Genomic DNA, 26,246 nt, shown 5'->3' with positions numbered 1-26,246 from the left:
AGAAGTTACAGTTGCCAGAAGGTCAACTGGGTGGGTTGTATCTGTGCACCTCAGTCTGTGACCAAAGAAATCAAGAAAGAGAAGAAATAACAAAATGATACTTTAATTCAAATGAGCAAAGCAGCAGTTACAAAACACTGCAGATAAAAAAAACAAAAAAATTAGGAAAAGATCTAGTACATAAACATTAGAAGTGGCCATCATTTTAAAACAAACTTTAAAAAAACAAACTGCCAATTATTTTGACAGTTGTTTCAATTAGAAAAATAATGTACCATAATATATAACTATATATATAAAGTAGCTTTACAAATAGAAAAAAAAATAAATTCTGAAACTTAAAGGCAGTTCCAAGTACAGAATAATTAAAACTGACACACTCTGGTCAACAGTACAGGAAACAGCATCGCCCTAACCCATATAATAATAGGCGGAAGTATAAGCATACAGCTTAGCACTAGTCTACAAAAGTAGCAAAAATAAAAATACATAAAAATAGCTCTGAGAGCATCAGTTCACAATTATAAAAAAATGCTTGCATGACCTGTTAATAAAGTCTAGGTCTACTGTTTGTTTTCTTGGTTTTACATGTGTTCCATCAGAAATAGAGATTACATCCTAGCCCTAACCAGAGACTATGGATAACGGATACCCCCATGATCACCATTAGATAAGACAAAGTGAATTAGTATTTGAAAGTTTTAAATAGACTATGGGGATGAACTCAATGCTATAGTGAAGTCTGACAATATTAAATATTAATATAATCTTTGTTTATGAAACAATTTCTTATTTATGATTTCAGACTAAAACTTAAAATGCATTCATAGCAACACACAAACACATTCATATTAATAACATCATAGAAAATGCTAACAGTTTTAGTTTAAATATAATATAACATATAATTTATCTAAATAATGTCAAGTCACTATTTACACTATAAAAAGCATAGAACAAATTGTGCACGGATGTGACACTAATGAACATTAATATGATAGCACACAAAAGAAGGGGAGATGATAAATTGAATTAAAAGCATAATGTAGCGACTTCAATAATAATAATAATATACCACAGCCCCTCCCTCCTCCAAAAACAAAAAGATAAAAACATTAACTGAAACAACAAGATGATTGAGGGAACAAAAGGAATATTAAAAAAGAATGAACAATGACTGGACTGATTGTCAAGATATACCTATATATAGAACAAGATAGAAATCAATTATGGTGATTCCACCTAATTAGTTCTTACAAAGTACATCACTTGAGTACTTGTACCTGTATCAGAAATGATTGTTCTACTCATTGTCATCTGTTAGGTTTTCTGACTTTGCGACCACTTCTTGTAATGTAACCTCTTTTTCTTCTTCTTCTAGCCAGCTTTATTGCTGCTGAGCTGTAAGCTCTTTTGCAGACTGTGCCAAGGAAAAAAAGTGTGCTGTTTTCTTCAGTTGTTCAGCACTGCCGTACAGGGTGTTGGTTATGTTGGGCTGTAGTGGAAGTAGGGTCTGCCTAAGGTGGATTAGGGAGGAGCATTCAAAGAGGATATGGTTTACGGTTTCAAAGGGGTGGGCGCAGTGTCTGCAAAGGAGGAGTTGTGTGGAGTTTATTTTGTTCAGGTGGTAATTTAATAGTGGAGTGTGTCCTGTTCTTAGTTGGAAAATTGTAGATTGTTCTTTGCAGGGGAGGAAGTTAATACTGTCCAGTTTGTTAGGTGCAGTAATTTCTTTGTACATGGCTCTGCCTGTGTTTCCTGATGCCCATTGGTTGAGCCACTCCTCTTTATGATTGTTGACTAACATTGACCTTAGGGTGAGGTAGTTAACAGGTCTATCTGGTTGTTCCATAGATGAACCTGCCTTTGATAGCTTATCTGCCTTTTCATTCCCATGATGCCAATGTGTCCAGGGATCCACTGTAGTGTAATATTGATATTTAATTTTGATATCATCTGGTGGATTATCACAATGAGTGTTGTCAATTCTCTTGGGCTGTTTGAGGTGCTGCTGTTAAGTGCTTGCAGAGTAGATTGGGAGTCTGTAAAGACAACAATATCTGATGGTGGTTGCATTCCTTCATATAATTTGTTTTCCACTGTCTGTAGTGCTATGGTAATGTAACAAAGTAGGTGACCACGGGTACTCAGCCTGAGGTTGGGAGGAGATCTGAATTTGAAGTAGCATTAGGGAAATGTTCATTTCTTTCAGATGCAGGTTCCCTCACAAAAAAGGCTCTAAATGATGGTAGAAAAGGAAACAATCTCTTATGTATCTACTGTGTCTGTGTCTTTGCCTCTAGGAATTGTTTTCCCTCTCAAGATGTTCACTGTAAAGAGAACAAAAATCAATCAAAACATTTTCATAGTCAGTGAAACACAAAACTTGGCAAAGCTTTACTTAGGGGTTTAGTATAAAAAAAATATTAATTGATATACATAGCTTTTCTTACCTTTTTATTCCATACATCTCTTAATCAATATTTTGGTTTACATTTCATCTTCATGTCAGTCTACATCTTCATCATGTCAGTCTACATCTTCATCATGTCGGCCTACATCTTCATCATGTCGGTCTACATCTTCATCATGTTGGTCTACATCTTCATCATGTTGGTCTACATCTTCATCATGTTGGTCTAAATAAGAATAAGAAAAACTTTTGCCTTGAAAAGGGAAAAAAATTAATTCTATTGCTTTTCTTTTCATGTTCAATAAAACTATTCTGATGATGCAGCTTTGACTTTATGTTTTAACTTAGTATTTTATGAATAAACTTTAAAGAAAAAAAATACACTCAAGACACCTACTACAGCAGCAAAGAATAACTACCCAAATTAAGTGAAAACAAATTTTAAGTTTTATTAAGCCTTTAAATTCTAAGGAATTTATTGAAGATTTTCAATTATGCCAAAAAACTATAAATAACTAGCTATTTAGTGTATCTAATGTACAGAATACAGAAAGCTTTAATATTTAGAGTGAAAATTCTGCTATAAAGTTTGTGCTTTTCTAGAAAATAAAATCACAACTTTTTAAGTTCTTTTGCTTGTAGTCCAAACTAATTTGTTTTGTTTAGTTGGCAATAGCAATCTTTCCAAATAGCTACAGAGACTGTCTAGACTGTTTCAAATTCTCTAGGTTTATTCTTTTTATATATTCTTGTATTTGATCTCACTTTCTTTATATTGCTTCAGCCAATCTCTATATTGTTTGCTCTCCTTTTTCTATCCTTATGTATTGTATTTCTTTTATAATGTACTTAAAAATCAAAATGTAAGCAAAGAGCAAATTATCAAGTTTAAAATTCCCACGAGATAAGATCCAAACAAATGAAAATTCAGTTTGATTACAATTATCCTTAGGATTACCACTAAACAATGACAATATAGATGCAAACAGGAACAACATTCACACACAAAAAATATAAACACTCAGTCTTATACAGCCAGTGCTTAATGAACTAAGTTTCTCAGTGATGTGACAAATGACTATGAAACACACTGACAGAAAGTAGAGTAAAAGAATAATAAAATCTTTCTGTTCTAGCCTTAATGAAGAGGAGGCGACCACTTTATCCAGATCTGATGTAACTGGTTTAGTGGCTGCAGATCGTCCTCAAGAATGCATAAATGAGATCAGATAATGTTTCAACATTACTTACATGTACACTGCACTTGTTTGATATTCTTGTCAAATGTTTGACATGTTTTGAATGTTTCTTGAGAGCTGAAGAGAATCTACTTCCTTGACCAAATGTCCAGCAGAATAAATGTCATCAGGCAAGATATGAGCATCAAGATGACCACACACAGTCCAGCACACATATCACATGACCAGGCAGCCATCCATTCTTATGAGAAGACAAAGTCTTAGTGTAGTGACCTCTCTTGCTTAATTTTTTTCTTGTAACTTGGTGCACAAAATAATTGAGAACTGAAATGACTTCAACAAAATATGAAAATCTAGGAGACAAAAAAATGCTAAGTAGAGGAAAAGTGACAATTATAATACACATTTTGTTAATGTTTTATTTCATGTCAGTTCTCTGCAATTCTATAGAATTTGAAGAGTTAGAGCATGAATAAGATGATAATTCCCCTCTCCCTTTTCAAGTTAGTTGTTAGTAACACCAGGTTAGTAGCAACAAAATCATGTAGAAATAGACATGGCTTTATTTAATTTAGTCTGACTGTTGTTGACTTGTAGCACCAAACTGCTGGTAGGCAACTAAACTGTTGAAGGCATAATATATCTTAGCTAATAAGAACTTGAACAACTTCCTAGTGAACGAAACTAAATATAACATTTATAATACTTGTGATCACATGAAATAAATGTAGTAGAGACTTAAGTAATAAAATTTCTTACAATCTAACTCACTACAATAACACAACCTTTCAGTCTTACATTCTGGAGTCGTCCCCCCTAAGACCAAGTGACGACAATGCCACTTTTGCATCATTCACATCCAATCGCTAACCTCTTTCCACAGTCACCATAAAAACACACACACACCCACTCCATAACACTTCTGCTAGTCCAACATTCTTTCACTGAATCAAGCCACAAGCATCCTACTAGTCCATATGTTAGACTTTGCAATGACCATGTTTTTAATCATACTAGTTACATTTAGCAGACACTCTGGCACATATTGGAAATAATAGTGCACATATTATGACTAATCAAGCTTTAAAAAACTCTAAATTAGATTCTTATTTCTGTACCTTGATATCTGTCAACAAAAACAACTGATACATTTGAACCTAAGGAAGAACAAAAAGAATCTGAAATATAAAGTTGTGTAACAAAAACTTGAGAGTTCAAGGTAACAAAACTTAATACATAGATATAAATTCCAGATATAGTCGAGAACCTAAAAAATTGGAATTTAATTTTGTAGCTTGATATCTGTTAACAAAAAATTAAACTTCAGTAAAAAGAAGTGTGATTAAACATTTCAAATATATAAATTCATATGTTGCTAATGACACTGAAAAAAAAAGTGTTTCTGGGAGTAATAAACAGGACTACACATTTGTAAAAACACTGCAGATTATGTATAATATATAATAACCATAATCATATATATTTATTTATTTATAACGGTAAACAAAACTAACATAATATAATATAGTATAATATAAAGAGAGAGAGAGAGTTGAATGAATACTTGATGTGCCCCAACAGTTAATAGGACACTTGAGGTGCCACATAAGTTAAAAAGACAAGCAGTAGTTAGGACACTTGTGGTGCCCCAACAACTGATAGGACACACATGAGGTGAACAACAGTTGGTATGATGGATGAGGTGCCCAACAATTGATAAGACAGAGTGCCCCAACAATAAGACCATTGAGTTGTTAGGATGAATGAGATGCCCCATGATAGGATACTTTAGGTACCCCAACAGTTAATAGGAGACTTGTGGTGACCTAACAGTTGGTAGGAAAGAAGAGGTGCCTTACCAACTGATAGGATATTGAGGTGCCCCAACAGTTATAAGGACATTTGAGGTGCCTAAAAAGGTGCCCTACCAAACAATAGGACAAGAGGTGCCCTACAAATTGATAGGACACTAGAGGTGCTCTACCAATTGATAGGATGCTTGAGGTGCCCTACCAATTGATAGGATATTGAGGTGCCCCAACAGTTATAAGGACATTTGAGGTGCCTAAAAAGGTGTTGAAAAACTTGTGGTGCCCCAACAGCTGATTGGACAGACTTGAGGTGGACAACAGTTGGTATGATCGATGAGGTGCCTAACAATTGATAGGACATTTGGAATGCCCAAACAATTGATAGAACACTTGGAGTGCCCAAAAATAAGAATATTGAAGTGCCCAACAGTTGTTAGGATAAATGAGATGCCCCAACAAATGATAGGACATTTGAAGTGCTTCAACAATAGATACAATACCTAAGGTGCCTCTAGAGTTAAAAGGATATTTGAGGTGCCCAAACAGTCGTTAGGACACTTGTGGTGCCCCAATAACTGACAGGACACACTTGAGGTGCCCAACAGTTGGTATGAGGGATGAAGTATTCCAACAATTGATGACCATATAGGTGCCCAACAGTTGGAAGGTATTGATATTTTGTTTTTTTGGCACATCAGCACAATTAAGGCTATGTCATGCCCATAATCCCTCAAGGGTTATTCCCCCTTCATAGCTCAAGAGCTAAGTTTTATACGGTTGGGTCATTAAAAACAAGATTCATTCACACCTCAGATGGTGAAAATAGTAAAAATTTACATAAATTAATAAAAATCTATTTTAAATATTACATATTCACAATTGCTTTACCCTATCACAAATCAAACACTGGTAGACAGTTGAAGGATGAAAAAGGTGCCATAAAAATTGACCAGACACTTCAGTTGCACCAACAATTAATTAGTAAATAGTATATTGAAGTTGGACAGTGATTGTAAATTTTGACACAGGCAGACAATATTTTTATGCCAATGTATATTATATATCTCATCAAGTAATAGTCAGTAATTTTGTGCAGTACAAGTATATATATTGCATTGAAGTTGAACTGTAATTGTAAAATTTAACCCAGGCAGACAGTACATTTGTGTATATTATATATCTCATTAGTAAATAGTATGTAAACACTCGTAGACAGATGAAGTCAATAATTTTATGCCAATGTATATTATATATCTCATCAAGTAACAGTCAGTAATTTTGTGCAGTACAAGTATATATATTGCATTGAAGTTGAACTGTAATTGTAAATTTTGACACAGGCAGACAGTACATTTGTGTATATTATATATCTCATTAGTAAATAGTATGTAAACACTCGTAGACAGATGAAGTCAATAATTTTATGCCAATGTATATTATATATCTCATCAAGTAATAGTCAGTAATTTTGTGCAGTACAAGTATATATATTGCATTGAAGTTGAACTGTAATTGTAAATTTTGACACAGGCAGACAGTACATTTGTGTATATTATATATCTCATTAGTAAATAGTATGTAAACACTCGTAGACAGTTGAAGGATGAAAAATGCCCCAAAAAATCAACCAGACACTTAGTTGCACCAACAATTAATTAGTAAATAGTATATTGAAGTTGGACAGTGATTGTAAATTTTGACACAGGCAGACAATATTTTTATGCCAATGTATATTATATATCTCATCAAGTAATAGTCAGTAATTTTGTGCAGTACAAGTATATATATTGCATTGAAGTTGAACTGTAATTGTAAAATTTAACCCAGGCAGACAGTACATTTGTGTATATTATATATCTCATTAGTAAATAGTATGTAAACACTCGTAGACAGATGAAGTCAATAATTTTATGCCAATGTATATTATATATCTCATCAAGTAACAGTCAGTAATTTTGTGCAGTACAAGTATATATATTGCATTGAAGTTGAACTGTAATTGTAAATTTTGACACAGGCAGACAGTACATTTGTGTATATTATATATCTCATTAGTAAATAGTATGTAAACACTCGTAGACAGTTGAAGGATGAAAAAGTGCCCCAAAAAATCAACCAGACACTTCAGGTGCACCAACAATTAATTAGTAAATAGTATATTGAAGTTGGACAGTGATTGTAAATTTTGACACAGGCAGACAATATTTTTATGCCAATGTATATTATATATCTCAAGTAATAGTCAGTAATTTTGTGCAGTACAAGTATATATATTGCATTGAAGTTGAACTGTAATTGTAAAATTTAACCCAGGCAGACAGTACATTTGTGTATATTATATATCTCATTAGTAAATAGTATGTAAACACTCGTAGACAGATGAAGTCAATAATTTTATGCCAATGTATATTATATATCTCATCAAGTAACAGTCAGTAATTTTGTGCAGTACAAGTATATATATTGCATTGAAGTTGAACTGTAATTGTAAATTTTGACACAGGCAGACAGTACATTTGTGTATATTATATATCTCATTAGTAAATAGTATGTAAACACTCGTAGACAGATGAAGTCAATAATTTTATGCCAATGTATATTATATATCTCATCAAGTAACAGTCAGTAATTTTGTGCAGTACAAGTATATATATTGCATTGAAGTTGAACTGTAATTGTAAATTTTGACACAGGCAGACAGTACATTTGTGTATATTATATATCTCATTAGTAAATAGTATGTAAACACTCGTAGACAGATGAAGTCAATAATTTTATGCCAATGTATATTATATATCTCATCAAGTAATAGTCAGTAATTTTGTGCAGTACAAGTATATATATTGCATTGAAGTTGAACTGTAATTGTAAATTTTGACACAGGCAGACAATATTTTTATGCCAATGTATATTATATATCTCATCAAGTAATAGTCAGTAATTTTGTGCAGTACAAGTATATATATTGCATTGAAGTTGAACTGTAATTGTAAAATTTAACCCAGGCAGACAGTACATTTGTGTATATTATATATCTCATTAGTAAATAGTATGTAAACACTCGTAGACAGATGAAGTCAATAATTTTATGCCAATGTATATTATTTATCTCATCAAGTAATAGTCAGTAATTTTGTGCAGTACAAGTATATATATTGCATTGAAGTTGAACTGTAATTGTAAAATTTTACCCAGGCAGACACTACATTTGTGTATATTATATATCTCATTAGTAAATAGTATGTAAACACTCCTAGACAGTTGAAAAATGAAAAAGGTGCCCCAAAAATTGACCAGACACTTCAGTTGCACCAACAATAAATTAGTAAATAGTATATTGAAGTTGGACAGTGATTGTAAATTTTGACACAGGCAGACAATATTTTTATGCCAATGTATATTATATATCTCATCAAGTAATAGTCAGTAATTTTGTGCAGTACAAGTATATATATTGCATTGAAGTTGAACTGTAATTGTAAATTTTGACACAGGCAGACAGTACATTTGTGTATATTATATATCTCATCAAATAATAGTAATTTTGTGCAGTACAAGTATATATATTGTATTGAAGTTGGACATAATTGTAAATTTGGACACATGCAGTAATTTTGTGCTGATATATATTATATAACTCAAGTAACAGTATATATATTTATATATACATTCTATTGAAGTTGGACAGTGAAAAGATTAAGAAGCACTCTTCAAAGTGATGAGCTATATCAGTGCTAGTATTCAATGACATTACAGGAAGATAATCAGTATTGAAATATATTACTGATAATTTTGATTTTGATTTTTAATTTATATGTTCTATATTTAGAAAGCTGTTGACAGTATTGTTCTTGTCAAAATTTGGTATCACTGATATTGTGTCCTTGTTAAATTTTGTCTTTTTTCAATGTGTAAAAAAATATATATATGATCAGAACATAAGGTTTTAGAGGTCGCAGATTTAACACTGTAGATTTTTGTGTTTAGACTATTGTTAATTTTAATGTTTACATTGTATTAATATTGTGCACAATTTCTTGGGGTCTTTAAGTCATTTTTATTTATATTTGTAAGTATATGTAGTATTTCTTGAAAATTTTCTGTCTTTTTCCTGCTGTGCTTGTTTGTTTTTATATATAGACCAAATCATGCTTTTGGAACAGGATGTGCTTTAGGGTAAGAGAGTGAGGTCAATGTGTTGCTCGAATCTTCCTCAATTTAATCAAAGTTCTCAGTGCACTGAGTCATCATATCATCATTTATATAATTGTAACATTTTGGTATAAACTTTGTTACATTTTTTTTTTACATTATAATATTTTATTAATTTTGTTTTCTCTTTCTATATGACAAAATAATATATTGTAAAGACATAATAATTGATTATGACATTGATTATTAGATTGTTGACAATTTAGTGTGTTATGTTAATCACAATAGTATTGGCTTGATAATATTGTCAGTGATTGTAAACTATAAAAGATATTAGATATCATTATTATCTATAAAAAAAGTACAGAATGCATTGGTACATTTGATAAGTATTTATAGATACATGGATGGATATACTGAAGTAAAGAAAGTTGCTGAATTGTTTGGTCTTAAAGATGAAGAAAAGAAAGATGTTTTGACATAAATGGAAAGGAAAGAAAATCAAGTTGATATTTTAAAGAGTTGGCGAGAGCACAAAGAGAAGAGAGAAATGCACAAAGAGAAGAGAGAAATGCAACTAGATGCTGAAAGAAATTAAAAGGAAGCAAAACCAGACAAAGAATCAGAAATTTAAAAAAAAAAAAACAAGAGAGAAATGCAACTAGATGCTGAAAGAAATTAAAAGGAAGCAAAACCAGACAAAGAATCAGAAATTAAAAAAAAACAAAAAAACTGAAAAATAAAAGCTGCAATTCCAAACAAGGGAGACAAAACAGAAACTACCAAGCGTGAACATATAGAGAATATTTACAAAGCACAAAGAGAAGAGAGAAATGCAACTAGATGCTGAAAGAAATTAAAAGGAAGCAAAACCAGACAAAGAATCAGAAATTTAAAAAAAAAAAAAAAAAAGAAAAATAAAAGCTGCAATTCAAAACAAGGGAGACAAAACAGAAACTACCAAGCGTGAGCATAAAGAGAATATTTATAGGCAAAAAATGAGGGACCTTAAAGAAACTGATGAAATACCGAAGTTATTTTCAGACTATCTGTAAAACTTGCAATTACAATGAAGATACTTGTTCTAATATATTCATATGTAAACTTAGAGGCAAGACTTTGAGTGTTATTAACTCATTAATAGAGAGAACAAAGAAAGAAATGCATCCTGTTAAAAGCAATATTATTGGAATCTAGATCACCAAAGAGAAATATATTATCAACATTAAAGACAAGAATCTAATTCTCCAAAAATATAATGTACCAAAATAGATAAGGAATTGGAAATCAGAATAGGTAACAAAGCAATAATGTTAATACAAATGAAGTTCCAACCTACAGTATATAATATTGAAGTAAAACTGGAATTTTTTCCAGCATATGTTAATGGTGTACTAGTGAAATATACCACAGTCATTAATGATAAACATGTTAAAACAAGATACTATGACAGGTATAACTAAGATAATATGACAGGTAAAACTAAGAAAATATGATGGGTAACAGTAAGAAAATTATGCTGGCAAAACAACAAGATATCATGTCCAATAGCATTTATTGACTGCCCATGGATAACAGAAAGAATCACTGATGAAAAATGTTTGTCCCCTGATTATTGGAAATATTCACTGTTACCATGTTCATCTTTCACCTCACCAAAAAAGACTGCTTTTGACATACGTTCATCACCCATATGGAATACATGCCCTGCCCAGCATAACTGTCAGACCAAAAGAAGTCTCTCTATTTATAAGACACAGAAGAGAGCACATGGTTGCATGCGGCTTCAGAGTGAGAACGCTAGAGGTCACTTACAAAGGCAATGATAACTACTGAATTGATGATAGAACTACTCCTGGCTACTCTCCATTTGAATTGATAATTGGATGCAATCCAAAGAGTCCTTTAACAATATTTTTTTAAAAGTTAATTGGAGGCTATATGTTATTAAAGAATGAATTTGAATTTGTAAATAAAGTAAGAGAAAACAGTTATTTTACTTCTAAAGTAGCAAGAGCTAATTCAGATAAGCAATGAAGAAGACAAAGGAACATAAAAAGTTAACACTGAAACATGAGAAGGCTGATAGAAGATTAAGTTTTTGTGTGGTTGGATTACTGGAAAAATTAAAAGATCTGAAATGGAACTTTATAATTATAAAAAAAAAATATGAAATGGAACTTTATAATTATTAAAAAAAAAAAGTCAATTATATGATCAATATTCATGTCGATGGAAATGTGGTTCAGTCTTAGGTTTAGTACTTTTTTTAATGTACATAAATAATTTATCAAATTGCATAAGTTCAGGAACAAAAGTCAGATTGTTTCCAGACAATTGAATAATATATAAAACAATAAAAACAACTCAAGATACAGAAATTTTACAAAGAAAATTAGATGAATTACAAAAAAGGGAATCACATTGGAGCATGTCTTTACATCAAGAAAAATGTCAGTTATTTATAGTAACAAAAAAACTAAAACATTAATTTCACTTATCTCATTTATGGCAATAACTCAAGCTCAGATAGGAAAAACCTCACCACCCACAAAGGAAAAGTCCTAAGCTAATGACAGTAAATTTATCAATTAAATGTGTTTCTCCACAACTACTTAATTGCAAGTGCAAATGTTGATTAGTGTGCGTTGCATCACGAGCGGCGATATTTCCTTTGATGGACAGGTTCTTATGTTCCTTGAGTGTGACTTAATTATTGTTACAAACCTTCCATCGGAATATAAATGAAGACGTCTAACACAGTTATACATCCTTATGAATTTCTTTTTTAAGCACTCAAAGAATGATTTCACTGGGAATTGCAAATACATTTTGATCACCACATTAAGTGCAGAGATGAAAAATCTGCGAATTATCACACATTTGTACACAAACGTTTGTAATTATCCTCATCACAATTAAATAGAGATGTTTCGAAACATCACTGGTTACATCGCTTCACAATGTCTCAGTGGATGAGAGATGAGCGTGATACAAACGACACAAATCCCAACTGTTCCTACACAATCATATACATCTGAAGGCTTCTATTTTCATCCTTTTTTTTTTTTAACATTTGTTTTGCAAACGTGCATCAGTTGAATAGCTGGAGCCCAATAAAAAGTTTCAGGCTTGCATTTTCGGCTGACTCCTGTTTTGAGCTTGTCGACCGACAACTTCATTTTGATAAACTGACTGCAACGAATTTTTACGATGGCGTCGTGTTAAATCTATTGAAGGTGGTCTACAAGCATCCGGTTTGAGGGCTGAATCAGCCTCACAAACTTCGCACTCAACTAATGTCGAGTGAGTTGAATCAGCCTCAAAGCTTGCACTCAACTAATTATGTCCCAACTATTATTCAACTGAACTGAAATAACCGGTTATTTCACAAACTCATTCTTCTATGATATTTTTATAATGCCTTTAAACATTCCAAGTTATGATGATGCTTTGTCCAAGGCATTGTAGCACGTGAAAAAAGCAAAACAAGAAAAAGGATGTGCACTGCTGGGTTGTCTACAAATGCACACAGACATAACCAACTATTTTGTCTTGGATCAACAATTCAATTGATGACTATTAATACATCTAGTCCTCAGCTAAAAATCCTCATGTTTAAAACATAATACAATATCCTTTCCTATAAGTACAAAGATGGCCACCGAGACCGATCTTCTTTGAAAAAGTCCTCAACTACATCCTTTTAACATGAAGATGGCTAAAGAGCCCAGTCTTCACTCTTAAAATTCCTATGTTAATCATTCCTATGAACACGAAGATGGCTAAGGAGTCCAGTCTTCGCTTTTAAAATTCCTCCATTAATCATTCCTATAAACACGAAGATGGCTAAGGAGTCCAGTCTTCGATTTTAAAAGTCCTCCATTAATCCTTCCTATGAACACGAAGATGGCTAAAGAGTCCGGTCTTCGCTTTTGAAAAGTCCTAAGCTAAACATAGTAAAGTCATCAATTAAATGTGTTTTCTCCGCAACTATTTAGTTGGTCTGCAAGTACAAATGTTGATTAGTGTGCGTTGCATCACGAGCGGCGATATTTCCTTTGATGGACAGGTTCTTATGTTCCTTGTGTGTGACTTAATTATTGTTACAAACCTTCCATTGGAATATAAATGAAGACGTCTAACACAGTTATACATCCGTATGAATTTCTTTTTTAAGCACTCAAAGAATGATTTCACTGGGAATTGCAAATACATTTTGATCACCACATTAAGTGCAGAGATGAAAAATCTGCGAATTATCACACATTTGTACACAAACGTTTGTAGATATCCTCATCACAATTAAATAGAGATGTTTCGAAACATCACTGGTTACATCGCTTCACAATGTCTCAGTGGATGAGAGATGAGCGTGATACAAACGACACAAATCCCAACTGTTCCTGCACAATCATATACATCTGATGGCTTCTATTTTCATCCTTTTTTTTTTAACATTTGTTTTGCAAACGTGCATCAGTTGAATAGCTGGAGCCCAATAAAAAGTTTCAGGCTTGCATTTTCGGCTGACTCCTGTTTTGAGCTTGTCGACCGACAACTTCATTTTGATGAACTGACTGTAACAATATTTTTGATGACGTCGTGTTCAAGCTATTGAAGGTGGTCTACAAGCATCCGGTTTGAGGGCTGAAGCAGCCTCACAAACTTCGCACTCAACTAATGTCGAGTGAGTTGAATCAGCCTCAAAGCTTGCACTCAACTAATTATGTCCCAACTATTATTCAACTGAACTGAAATAACCGGTTATTTCACAAACTCATTCTTCTATGATATTTTTATAATGCCTTTAAACATTCCAAGTTATGATGATGCTTTGTCCAAGGCATTGTAGCACGTGAAAAAAGCAAAACAAGAAAAAGGATGTGCACTGCTGGGTTGTCTACAAATGCACACAGACATAACCAACTATTTTGTCTTGGATCAACAATTCAATTGATGACTATTAATACATCTAGTCCTCAGCTAAAAATCCTCATGTTTAAAACATAATACAATATCCTTTCCTATAAGTACAAAGATGGCCACCGAGACCGATCTTCTTTGAAAAAGTCCTCAACTACATCCTTTTAACATGAAGATGGCTAAAGAGCCCAGTCTTCACTTTTAAAATTCCTACGTTAATCATTCCTATGAACACGAAGATGGCTAAGGAGTCCAGTCTTCGCTTTTAAAATTCCTCCATTAATCATTCCTATAAACACGAAGATGGCTAAGGAGTCCAGTCTTCGATTTTAAAAGTCCTCCATTAATCCTTCCTATGAACACGAAGATGGCTAAAGAGTCCAGTCTTCGCTTTTGAAAAGTCCTAAGCTAAACATAGTAAAGTCATCAATTAAATGTGTTTTCTCCGCAACTATTTAGTTGGTCTGCAAGTACAAATGTTGATTAGTGTGCGTTGCATCACGAGCGGCGATATTTCCTTTGATGGACAGGTTCTTATGTTCCTTGAGTGTGACTTAATTATTGTTACAAACCTTCCATCAGAATATAAATGAAGTCGTCTAACACAGTTATACATCCTTATGAATTTCTTTTTTAAGCACTCAAAGAATGATTTCACTGGGAATCGCAAATACATTTTGATCACCACATTAAGTGCAGAGATGAAAAAATCTGTGAATTATCACACATTTGTACACAAACGTTTGTAGATATCCTCATCACAATTAAATAGAGATGTTTCGAAACATCACTGGTTACATCGCTTCACAATGTCTCAGTGGATGAGAGATGAGCGTGATACAAACGACACAAATCCCAACTGTTCCTGCACAATCATATACATCTGATGGCTTCTATTTTCATCCTTTTTTTTTTAACATTTGTTTTGCAAACGTGCATCAGTTGAATAGCTGGAGCCCAATAAAAAGTTTCAGGCTTGCATTTTCGGCTGACTCCTGTTTTGAGCTTGTCGACCGACAACTTCATTTTGATGAACTGACTGTAACAATATTTTTGATGACGTCGTGTTCAAGCTATTGAAGGTGGTCTACAAGCATCCGGTTTGAGGGCTGAAGCAGCCTCACAAACTTCGCACTCAACTAATGTCGAGTGAGTTGAATCAGCCTCAAAGCTTGCACTCAACTAATTATGTCCCAACTATTATTCAACTGAACTGAAATAACCGGTTATTTCACAAACTCATTCTTCTATGATATTTTTATAATGCCTTTAAACATTCCAAGTTATGATGATGCTTTGTCCAAGGCATTGTAGCACGTGAAAAAAGCAAAACAAGAAAAAGGATGTGCACTGCTGGGTTGTCTACAAATGCACACAGACATAACCAACTATTTTGTCTTGGATCAACAATTCAATTGATGACTATTAATACATCTAGTCCTCAGCTAAAAATCCTCATGTTTAAAACATAATACAATATCCTTTCCTATAAGTACAAAGATGGCCACCGAGACCGATCTTCTTTGAAAAAGTCCTCAACTACATCCTTTTAACATGAAGATGGCTAAAGAGCCCAGTCTTCACTTTTAAAATTCCTACGTTAATCATTCCTATGAACACGAAGATGGCTAAGGAGTCCAGTCTTCGCTTTTAAAATTCCTCCATTAATCATTCCTATAAACACGAAGATGGCTAAGGAGTCCAGTCTTCGATTTTAAAAGTCCTCCATTAATCCTTCCTATGAACACGAAGATGGCTAAAGAGTCCAGTCTTCGCTTTTGAAAAGTCCTAAGCTAAACATAGTAAAGTCATCAATTAAATGTGTTTTCTCCGCAACTATTTAGTTGGTCTGCAAGTACAAATGTTGATTAGTGTGTGTTGCATCATGAGCGGCGATATTTCCTTTGATGGACAGGTTCTTATGTTCCTTGAGTGTGACTTAATTATTGTTACAAACCTTCCATCGGAATATAAATGAAGACATCTAACACAGTTATACATCCTTATGAATTTCTTTTTTAAGCACTCAAAGAATGATTTCACTGGGAATCGCAAATACATTTTGATCACCACATTAAGTGCAGAGATGAAAAATCTGCGAATTATCACATATTTGTACACAAACGTTTGTAGATATCCTCATCACAATTAAATAGAGATGTTTCGAAACATCACTGGTTACATCGCTTCACAATGTCTCAGTGGATGAGAGATGAGCGTGATACAAACGACACAAATCCCAACTGTTCCTGCACAATCATATACATCTGATGGCTTCTATTTTCATCCTTTTTTTTTTAACATTTGTTTTGCAAACGTGCATCAGTTGAATAGCTGGAGCCCAATAAAAAGTTTCAGGCTTGCATTTTCGGCTGACTCCTGTTTTGAGCTTGTCGACCGACAACTTCATTTTGATGAACTGACTGTAACAATATTTTTGATGACGTCGTGTTCAAGCTATTGAAGGTGGTCTACAAGCATCCGGTTTGAGGGCTGAAGCAGCCTCACAAACTTCGCACTCAACTAATGTCGAGTGAGTTGAATCAGCCTCAAAGCTTGCACTCAACTAATTATGTCCCAACTATTATTCAACTGAACTGAAATAACCGGTTATTTCACAAACTCATTCTTCTATGATATTTTTATAATGCCTTTAAACATTCCAAGTTATGATGATGCTTTGTCCAAGGCATTGTAGCACGTGAAAAAAGCAAAACAAGAAAAAGGATGTGCACTGCTGGGTTGTCTACAAATGCACACAGACATAACCAACTATTTTGTCTTGGATCAACAATTCAATTGATGACTATTAATACATCTAGTCCTCAGCTAAAAATCCTCATGTTTAAAACATAATACAATATCCTTTCCTATAAGTACAAAGATGGCCACCGAGACCGATCTTCTTTGAAAAAGTCCTCAACTACATCCTTTTAACATGAAGATGGCTAAAGAGCCCAGTCTTCACTTTTAAAATTCCTACGTTAATCATTCCTATGAACACGAAGATGGCTAAGGAGTCCAGTCTTCGCTTTTAAAATTCCTCCATTAATCATTCCTATAAACACGAAGATGGCTAAGGAGTCCAGTCTTCGATTTTAAAAGTCCTCCATTAATCCTTCCTATGAACACGAAGATGGCTAAAGAGTCCAGTCTTCGCTTTTGAAAAGTCCTAAGCTAAACATAGTAAAGTCATCAATTAAATGTGTTTTCTCCGCAACTATTTAGTTGGTCTGCAAGTACAAATGTTGATTAGTGTGTGTTGCATCATGAGCGGCGATATTTCCTTTGATGGACAGGTTCTTATGTTCCTTGAGTGTGACTTAATTATTGTTACAAACCTTCCATCGGAATATAAATGAAGACATCTAACACAGTTATACATCCTTATGAATTTCTTTTTTAAGCACTCAAAGAATGATTTCACTGGGAATCGCAAATACATTTTGATCACCACATTAAGTGCAGAGATGAAAAATCTGCGAATTATCACATATTTGTACACAAACGTTTGTAGATATCCTCATCACAATTAAATAGAGATGTTTCGAAACATCACTGGTTACATCGCTTCACAATGTCTCAGTGGATGAGAGATGAGCGTGATACAAACGACACAAATCCCAACTGTTCCTGCACAATCATATACATCTGATGGCTTCTATTTTCATCCTTTTTTTTTTAACATTTGTTTTGCAAACGTGCATCAGTTGAATAGCTGGAGCCCAATAAAAAGTTTCAGGCTTGCATTTTCGGCTGACTCCTGTTTTGAGCTTGTCGACCGACAACTTCATTTTGATGAACTGACTGTAACAATATTTTTGATGACGTCGTGTTCAAGCTATTGAAGGTGGTCTACAAGCATCCGGTTTGAGGGCTGAAGCAGCCTCACAAACTTCGCACTCAACTAATGTCGAGTGAGTTGAATCAGCCTCAAAGCTTGCACTCAACTAATTATGTCCCAACTATTATTCAACTGAACTGAAATAACCGGTTATTTCACAAACTCATTCTTCTATGATATTTTTATAATGCCTTTAAACATTCCAAGTTATGATGATGCTTTGTCCAAGGCATTGTAGCACGTGAAAAAAGCAAAACAAGAAAAAGGATGTGCACTGCTGGGTTGTCTACAAATGCACACAGACATAACCAACTATTTTGTCTTGGATCAACAATTCAATTGATGACTATTAATACATCTAGTCCTCAGCTAAAAATCCTCATGTTTAAAACATAATACAATATCCTTTCCTATAAGTACAAAGATGGCCACCGAGACCGATCTTCTTTGAAAAAGTCCTCAACTACATCCTTTTAACATGAAGATGGCTAAAGAGCCCAGTCTTCACTTTTAAAATTCCTACGTTAATCATTCCTATGAACACGAAGATGGCTAAGGAGTCCAGTCTTCGCTTTTAAAATTCCTCCATTAATCATTCCTATAAACACGAAGATGGCTAAGGAGTCCAGTCTTCGATTTTAAAAGTCCTCCATTAATCCTTCCTATGAACACGAAGATGGCTAAAGAGTCCAGTCTTCGCTTTTGAAAAGTCCTAAGCTAAACATAGTAAAGTCATCAATTAAATGTGTTTTCTCCGCAACTATTTAGTTGGTCTGCAAGTACAAATGTTGATTAGTGTGCGTTGCATCACGAGCGGCGATATTTCCTTTGATGGACAGGTTCTTATGTTCCTTGAGTGTGACTTAATTATTGTTACAAACCTTCCATCGGAATATAAATGAAGACGTCTAACACAGTTATACATCCTTATGAATTTCTTTTTTAAGCACTCAAAGAATGATTTCACTGTGAATTGCAAACACATTTTGATCACCAGATTAAGTGTAGAGTCTCAATGAATGAGAGATGAGTGTGATACAAATGACAATCCCAAATGTTCCTGCACAATTATATACATGTAATGGATTAAATCTTTTTTTTTTTTTACATTTGTTTTGCGAATGTGCGTCAGTTGAATATCTGGAGCCAAATAAATAGATGCATCATGAGCGGCAACATTTCTTTTGGTGGAAACGTTCATACTGATTGTTCATTGAATGTGTTAGGGTTAGGATTTTTTGCATGCAATTGTATATCATATCACATGGAATAGTAGATTTTTTTTTTCACATTAACTCCCAACAATAGTAACTTGAATTATCCCAATCTCCAGTAACTTGAATCATCCCAATCTCCAAGTGGCAAAGTGAAAGTTGATGGTGATTCACAACTTTTCATTTTTGTGTTTGAATTCCATATTTAGAATACATTACTATTGAATTAATCCAAATGACAAAGAATCCAATTCCATTATTTGTTGAAATATATTTACATTTATACAGTTGGAATTATTTCAGAGCAATTCAGTTTTTCTGAAAAATTTAATAGGAACATCCACATATTTTAACTGAAATTAAAATGGTATATCACTAAGTTTAACAAATGAAAATTCAGTTTACTTTCATAACTAGACACTACTAAAACAAATACAATACAAATTTCTTTAACTAGACAGGTGAACTTGCAAGTTGTGTGTGAAGTTGTTATGTGTTTGTGAAGTAATTACTGACATCATAATATACAAAACAAATACAGGAACCATGCATACATATACAACATACAACTAATGCAGGATATTTAAAGTAACATGCACAAACAACATACAACTAATGCAGGATCATCACTTTACAAAAAAATAAATGCTGTGAAGTATAAGAATATTTCTTACCTTATTCTGACTATGGCTCCATTTGAAGAAATGGCAGATGAACTTTAGATAAAACATGTTGATCATTTGTAGATCGGTAGAATCTTTTCACAGTGAGAGAGATGTTTAATGTTCCTCCTGCAGCCTTGAAATGTTCATCCTTTTTCCTTGACCTCATGTTTAATAGACCATTTAGTCCCTACTTGATTTGAGAAAAACTCACTGTTTAACAGATATATATCACATCTAAATGCATTACCATATAATGCAGTATTGATAAAATAGTGCAACTAAATATTTTTTTCAAATAATTAATTTAAAAAATTTAAATCTAATGCAAACAAATAAATAAAAAACTTGAAAAACAGAGCTAGTTTAAAAATACTTCAAATATCTTTAGTATAAGTACAAGTTTTAAAAATACCTAATTTCCCAAGTTGGCCTTATAAGCTGCTATATCTGGACTTTTCTTTAAAAACATTTTCAGAAAAAAAAACAACACTATACAGATCTGGCTTTTGTTTTGTGCTTTCATTCTAAACTAGCTCTGATTGTCTGAAAGTTTAAGAAACTATTGCTAGGGTCCTAAAACATACAACAGAATTAGGCGCATAGTGTAAAAACAATGTATCCTAAAGAAGAAGCTCTTGGGTTATAGAGTAGAAAAATATTTATTACCTTGATCTGTAGATCAATAGATAAACTTATGGCAATCTAGGCATCAGTGGAGAATCAGTGCACAATGATTGAGCCACTAACCCACAGATCAGCAACATGTAGTGTGTGTCTTTAAAAAAAAAAACCTGAAATGTTGAAGCAAATTTACAAATTGAAAGAAAAATGGCAATAATATATTTAAAAGAAAAAAAAGGAAACACAGTAATTGCCTTGCCCATGTGTATAAATTTTTCTCCGTAATTATTTTCCACATTCTGACAGAATTGTTAATGCTTCAATTCCACCCTGTTATGATTAAACTTCAATAACATTTTTGTTTGTAATCAGAAAACGTTACCATTTTGGTATAGAATTATAGGACAATGCATGCTCTTTTTATATAATACAGTATACTTTCTAAAAACAAAAATATATAATAAATTGTCAACCTTACAAATCACAGGGTAAGTTATTATGAAAATGTATGCACTATTCAAACATTCTTACAGTAAATGTGAAGCAGCTCTTGCGTGATTAAGTACACCACTTTATAAAAGTTTATATTTTGGTCCTAATTGATTCCCTTTAGAAGAAAATGTATCTTATAAACCTAAAACTAGAGCAATATCTGAAAATTTGCTGGCCAAACAACCCATGGTTAACCATTGACCATAGAAACAGTTGAGCTTAACACTATCTGACCTATGATCAGATGGTCTGAAACAAGTACTCTAAAACTCTAGACATTGTGTTTTTATAATAGATTTTTTATATGTTATAACAAAATTATTTTTTTTCATTTTGCTAAAAGATATTTGACTGGTACACTAGAATTCAACTCACCTATTGTTCTTAGAGAATTACCTAAGTAACCTTGGACACAAACTTGATCTCCTTGGCCTTGGGCTGACATATCCAGACTCCTGAAGTGATTGAAGTACAGTAAAGTACTACCACTGCAAGAAAGGTGTACACACTGTTTGGCAGAGTGACTTGGCAATGAAGACTTGTATATCATAGGGGTGCATTGCTGATAGCTGGTACCCAGAAAACAGTTTAGATCACATTATCTTATTTGATTGACCTAAATTTTAAACTAATAAGTGCCTTTTAACATTATATTAGTTATGATGATGCATTGTCCAAGGCTTAGTAATGCATCAAATAAACTTGATCACTATAACAAGAAGGTTGTTTAGCAAACTAAATACCTATAGCTTTTATTATTTTTTTCTATAGTAAAATTAGTGTTGTGAATGAAAATAAAACTTTGTACTCACTGTGTAGCCATCTTCATAGTGAGAGAGATGAACTAGACACACCAAACATTTGTTAATATGTAGTACAGGATTATGCTAAACAAATCTGAAACGTGACCAAAACACTGAAAAATGGTAGAGAAATATGTATAAAAAGTTCTTTATTATTTTTAACATGCAATGATAAATTATTTTAGAATTAGCAGTCAAAGAAAAAAAAAGTAAGTCTTACTTAAGCCTTGAAAGCTTTAATTCATAAAAATGCCAACGAGAAAACTGTTATCTGATAGCAGATTACCAAGGAATATTTGTTGCTTGGTTGACAAATTGGTACTGTTGGCAGCAGAGAATGTGTGCTTGTTAAGCTGATGATATATGGAAACATCATATACTGATGAATGGAAAGTATGTCCAGAATTCTTGATGGCTAGAGAACCACAAGAATGAAATAGGCTTGACTGAAAAAACTTCTGGATAAGCTTGCTACACTGCTTTTTCCTGTTCCCTATAACTTGTAGTTCTTTTCATTACCTACCTCTGAGGAGCACTAAGCTCTACTCAGCATCTTAACCTGAAAGTTGTAATAAAATGTGTACAGGCATATAAACACAAATACAAGTCTTAGTGAAGTGAGATTTTGACTAAACTTCATAATGAGATAATCCCCAATCGATCTAGCTCTCTAAATGTTAAAGTGAAGAAAATAAGTTTTATTGTTATGTATACATTTGAAACTAATTACCATAAGGCTAAGAGATAACAGAAAACATGTATTTTGAGATTTTGATAGGAAAATATTTAAACATTTTAAAATTAGCATGCAAAAAAAGCAACAACAAAAAGAAAAAATGCAATTAAAATATACAAATACATAGAAAAAATATACTTGCTTTGATAGATCTGTAGTAAGAAACTGGTTCTTATTTAACATACATGAAAAGAACTTAAATTAAAAGTAGTTAAATGTAACATTGGAAAGGACCACTTGCCTTAAGAAAAATTTGGTACAAGCTTGCTACAATTCTGATTATTTGTGCTTTATATTTCATAGTTCTCATAATCTGTATTCATGCTCCATTTCTAAATCACACGGTTGTAAACTGCATTTGGAACTGAAAATGTTATAAAATATGAGAATGTGGATAGAATGTTATGGCTGCAAAGAGAAAGAGTTTGTTTTGAAAATACTGACTTTATTACCAAATTAGTAAGGCTAAACAAACCTGAGTTTACCTATCTCAATAAATAATACATCAAGGTAAAGAGGCTTCTCTAACATGCATATATTTAAAACTAGTTACCAAAAACTAAGATAACAGAAAAGTATACGAAGTGTTATGTTAATATTAAAAACAAGTTTAATTAGCATGCAGTACAAAGTCAAAAAAACTATACTATTACTTACTGTGCTGCTCAATATCTATATATACCAATTGCCTGCCTATTCTTTAATAATCAAGCATCAAAAGAAACTTAAGTCTAAATTACATAAATTATAGCATTTGAAGCAATGTCTTTGGAAAAAAAAAAAAACTTAATCATCTTATCTTCACTACTTTCCATCACAACACCCTCACCTGTTCTTTTGTTGGACTGTCGGGGCACCACACATGATCTGTTGACTGTCCTCCTTCACTTCACCCACAGGCTGTACACAATCTTGTTCTGAACATGTTTAATGTGACATGAAACTTGTGTTGAAGCTTTGGCTGCTAACAACAAAAAAAGTTTTATTTCATTATTTCAAGATGCTGTTAAACTTTAAATTATAATACTCCTAAATCTATCTTGCACATCAAGCTTCAAGAAATCAACCATTGTTATGAAAATATTTTTAATTACAAAATGTTCTATAAAATCAGAAAAAATTTTCTTTAAATGTTATATAAACATTGAAAACATATTCTCAAATTGCATGCACAAAAAATAATAAAAAATAAAATAAAACTGAAACATTAAAAAAAAAAATACATGCCTTGCTAGATCAGTGTTCCACAGCTTTCCTGTTCTTAATAAACATACACCAAAAGAAACTATGAAATTAAATTTAAAATTTAAATTATATTGAATAGATTACTTGCCTTAAATACAACTTTGTGGCATAGCACTTTCCACATGTTTCAACTTCTGACCAGTTCCTCACAAGTGAAGGTTCTAATCCTCTGATAACTAGACATTGATCTGAAAATGTTCCAAAATTTAATTATGATAATGAATACATAAAACATTTATGCAGAGTTGTTGAGTTTAAGTCTGTTTGAAGATAAAATTTCAACTTAACCATTAAAACCTTTTTTTTAAACTAGATCTATAAAATTTATATGAAGCTAAATGATTAATTATCTAACAATTATTCTTAAAATAATTTTAATTAAAAACATGCTCCATTTGCATGCAATAACACAAAAGGTAAAGCAACAAACAAACAAAAAGAATGAAACTTATAAAGACACTTGCTTTGCTGGATCAGTGGTTTCATCGCTTGCCCTTGCTTAGTAAAAACATTTTTATGACAATAACATTGAAGTCAGAATAGTTAAATTCTAGCTTTGTGAATGACTACTTGCCTTAAAGATTGCCCGCATCCTTGATTCACCATTTTTTTTTCAAGTGTTTTCATTTCTTGTCTGTTTCTCAAAGGTAATAATTTCTAGCAATCTTTATGATGTTCCCATTTTATATTACAAAGAAGAGATCTGCGTTTTGATCTGAAAGAAAAAAAAATCTGCACAGTTAAAAATTATTTATTGCAACACTCCTGTTTAAAATATAATTGGTTTGGTAAATTTTTTAGATCTAACTTATATTTCTAGCATAACAAGGCACCATCTTTAATACAAAGGACTGTAAGGGTAATGGATAAGTAGACAGTCTTTAATACAAAGGTTATGGATGTGTAGGCACCATCTTTAATACAAAGGACTGTGAAGATTATGGATAAGTAGACACAGTCTTTAATAGAAAGGTTATGGATAAGTAGACACAGTCTTTAATACAAAGGTTATGGATGTGTAGGCACTTTCTTTTAAACAAAGGTTATGGATGTGTAGGCACTTTCTTTTAAACAAAGCTTATGGATAAGTGACACCATCTTTAATATGTAGGTTATGGATGAGTGACACCATCTTTAAAATGTAGGTTGTGGATGAGTGACACCATCTTTAATATGTAGGTTGTGGATGAGTGACACCATCTTTAATATGTAGGTTGTGGATGAGTGACACCATTTTTAATATGTAGCTTATGGATGAGTGACACCATCTTTAATATGTAGCTTATGGATGAGTGACACCATCTTTAATACAAAGGTTATGGATGTGTAGGCACCATCTTTAATACAAAGGTTATGGATGTGTAGGCACCATCTTTAATACAAAGGTTATGGATGTGTAGGCACCATCTTTAATACGTAGGTTATGGATAAGTGACACCATCTTTAATATGTAGGTTATGGATGAGTGGCACCATCTTTAAAATGTAGGTTGTGGATGAGTGGCACCATCTTTAAAATGTAGGTTGTGGATGAGTGGCACCATCTTTAATATGTAGGTTGTGGATGAGTGGCACCATCTTTAAAATGTAGGTTGTGGATGAGTGACACCATCTTTAAAATGTAGGTTGTGGATGAGTGGCACCATCTTTAAAATGTAGGTTGTGGATGAGTGACACCATCTTTAATATGTAGCTTATGGATGAGTGACACCATCTTTAATACAAAGGTTATGGATGAGTGACACCATCTTTAAAATGTAGGTTGTGGATGAGTGGCACCATCTTTAAAATGTAGCTTATGGATAAGTGACACCATCTTTAATATGTAGGTTGTGGATGAGTGACACCATCTTTAAAATGTAGGTTGTGGATGAGTGGCACCATCTTTAAAATGTAGGTTGTGGATGAGTGGCACCATCTTTAAAATGTAGGTTGTGGATGAGTGGCACCATCTTTAAAATGTAGGTTGTGGATGAGTGGCACCATCTTTAAAATGTAGGTTGTGGATGAGTGACACCATCTTTAAAATGTAGGTTGTGGATGAGTGGCACCATCTTTAAAATGTAGGTTGTGGATGAGTGACACCATCTTTAATATGTAGCTTATGGATGAGTGACACCATCTTT

At 32.9% G+C, this 26,246-nt stretch overlaps 1 long non-coding RNA gene across 14 annotated transcripts; it reads right to left on the bottom strand.

Annotated features, from left to right (window-relative positions):
* Positions 1-87: 87 nt before the first annotated feature.
* LOC129923459 (uncharacterized) lies at positions 88-23,842 on the bottom strand. 14 transcript variants are annotated; one of them, XR_008775376.1, is made up of 10 exons: positions 23,706-23,842; positions 22,361-23,240; positions 22,150-22,253; positions 21,713-21,906; positions 20,891-21,015; positions 20,234-20,411; positions 4,731-4,769; positions 3,665-3,945; positions 2,454-2,639; positions 88-2,330 (listed from the first exon to the last, which is right to left on the bottom strand). It is a non-coding gene; the product is annotated as an uncharacterized LOC129923459 (long non-coding RNA). The 14 variants fall into 14 exon arrangements; XR_008775377.1 differs by having other exon boundaries at positions 22,150-22,234; XR_008775382.1 differs by having other exon boundaries at positions 22,427-23,240.
* Between the last annotated feature and the right edge of the window lie 2,404 nt (positions 23,843-26,246).

This window comes from Biomphalaria glabrata, chromosome 16 (assembly GCF_947242115.1).
Source record: "Biomphalaria glabrata chromosome 16, xgBioGlab47.1, whole genome shotgun sequence".
NCBI classification, from domain to species: domain Eukaryota; kingdom Metazoa; phylum Mollusca; class Gastropoda; family Planorbidae; genus Biomphalaria; species Biomphalaria glabrata.
Note: the sequence above shows the minus strand (reverse complement) of the source record. Positions and strands in the feature narration are given on the sequence as shown.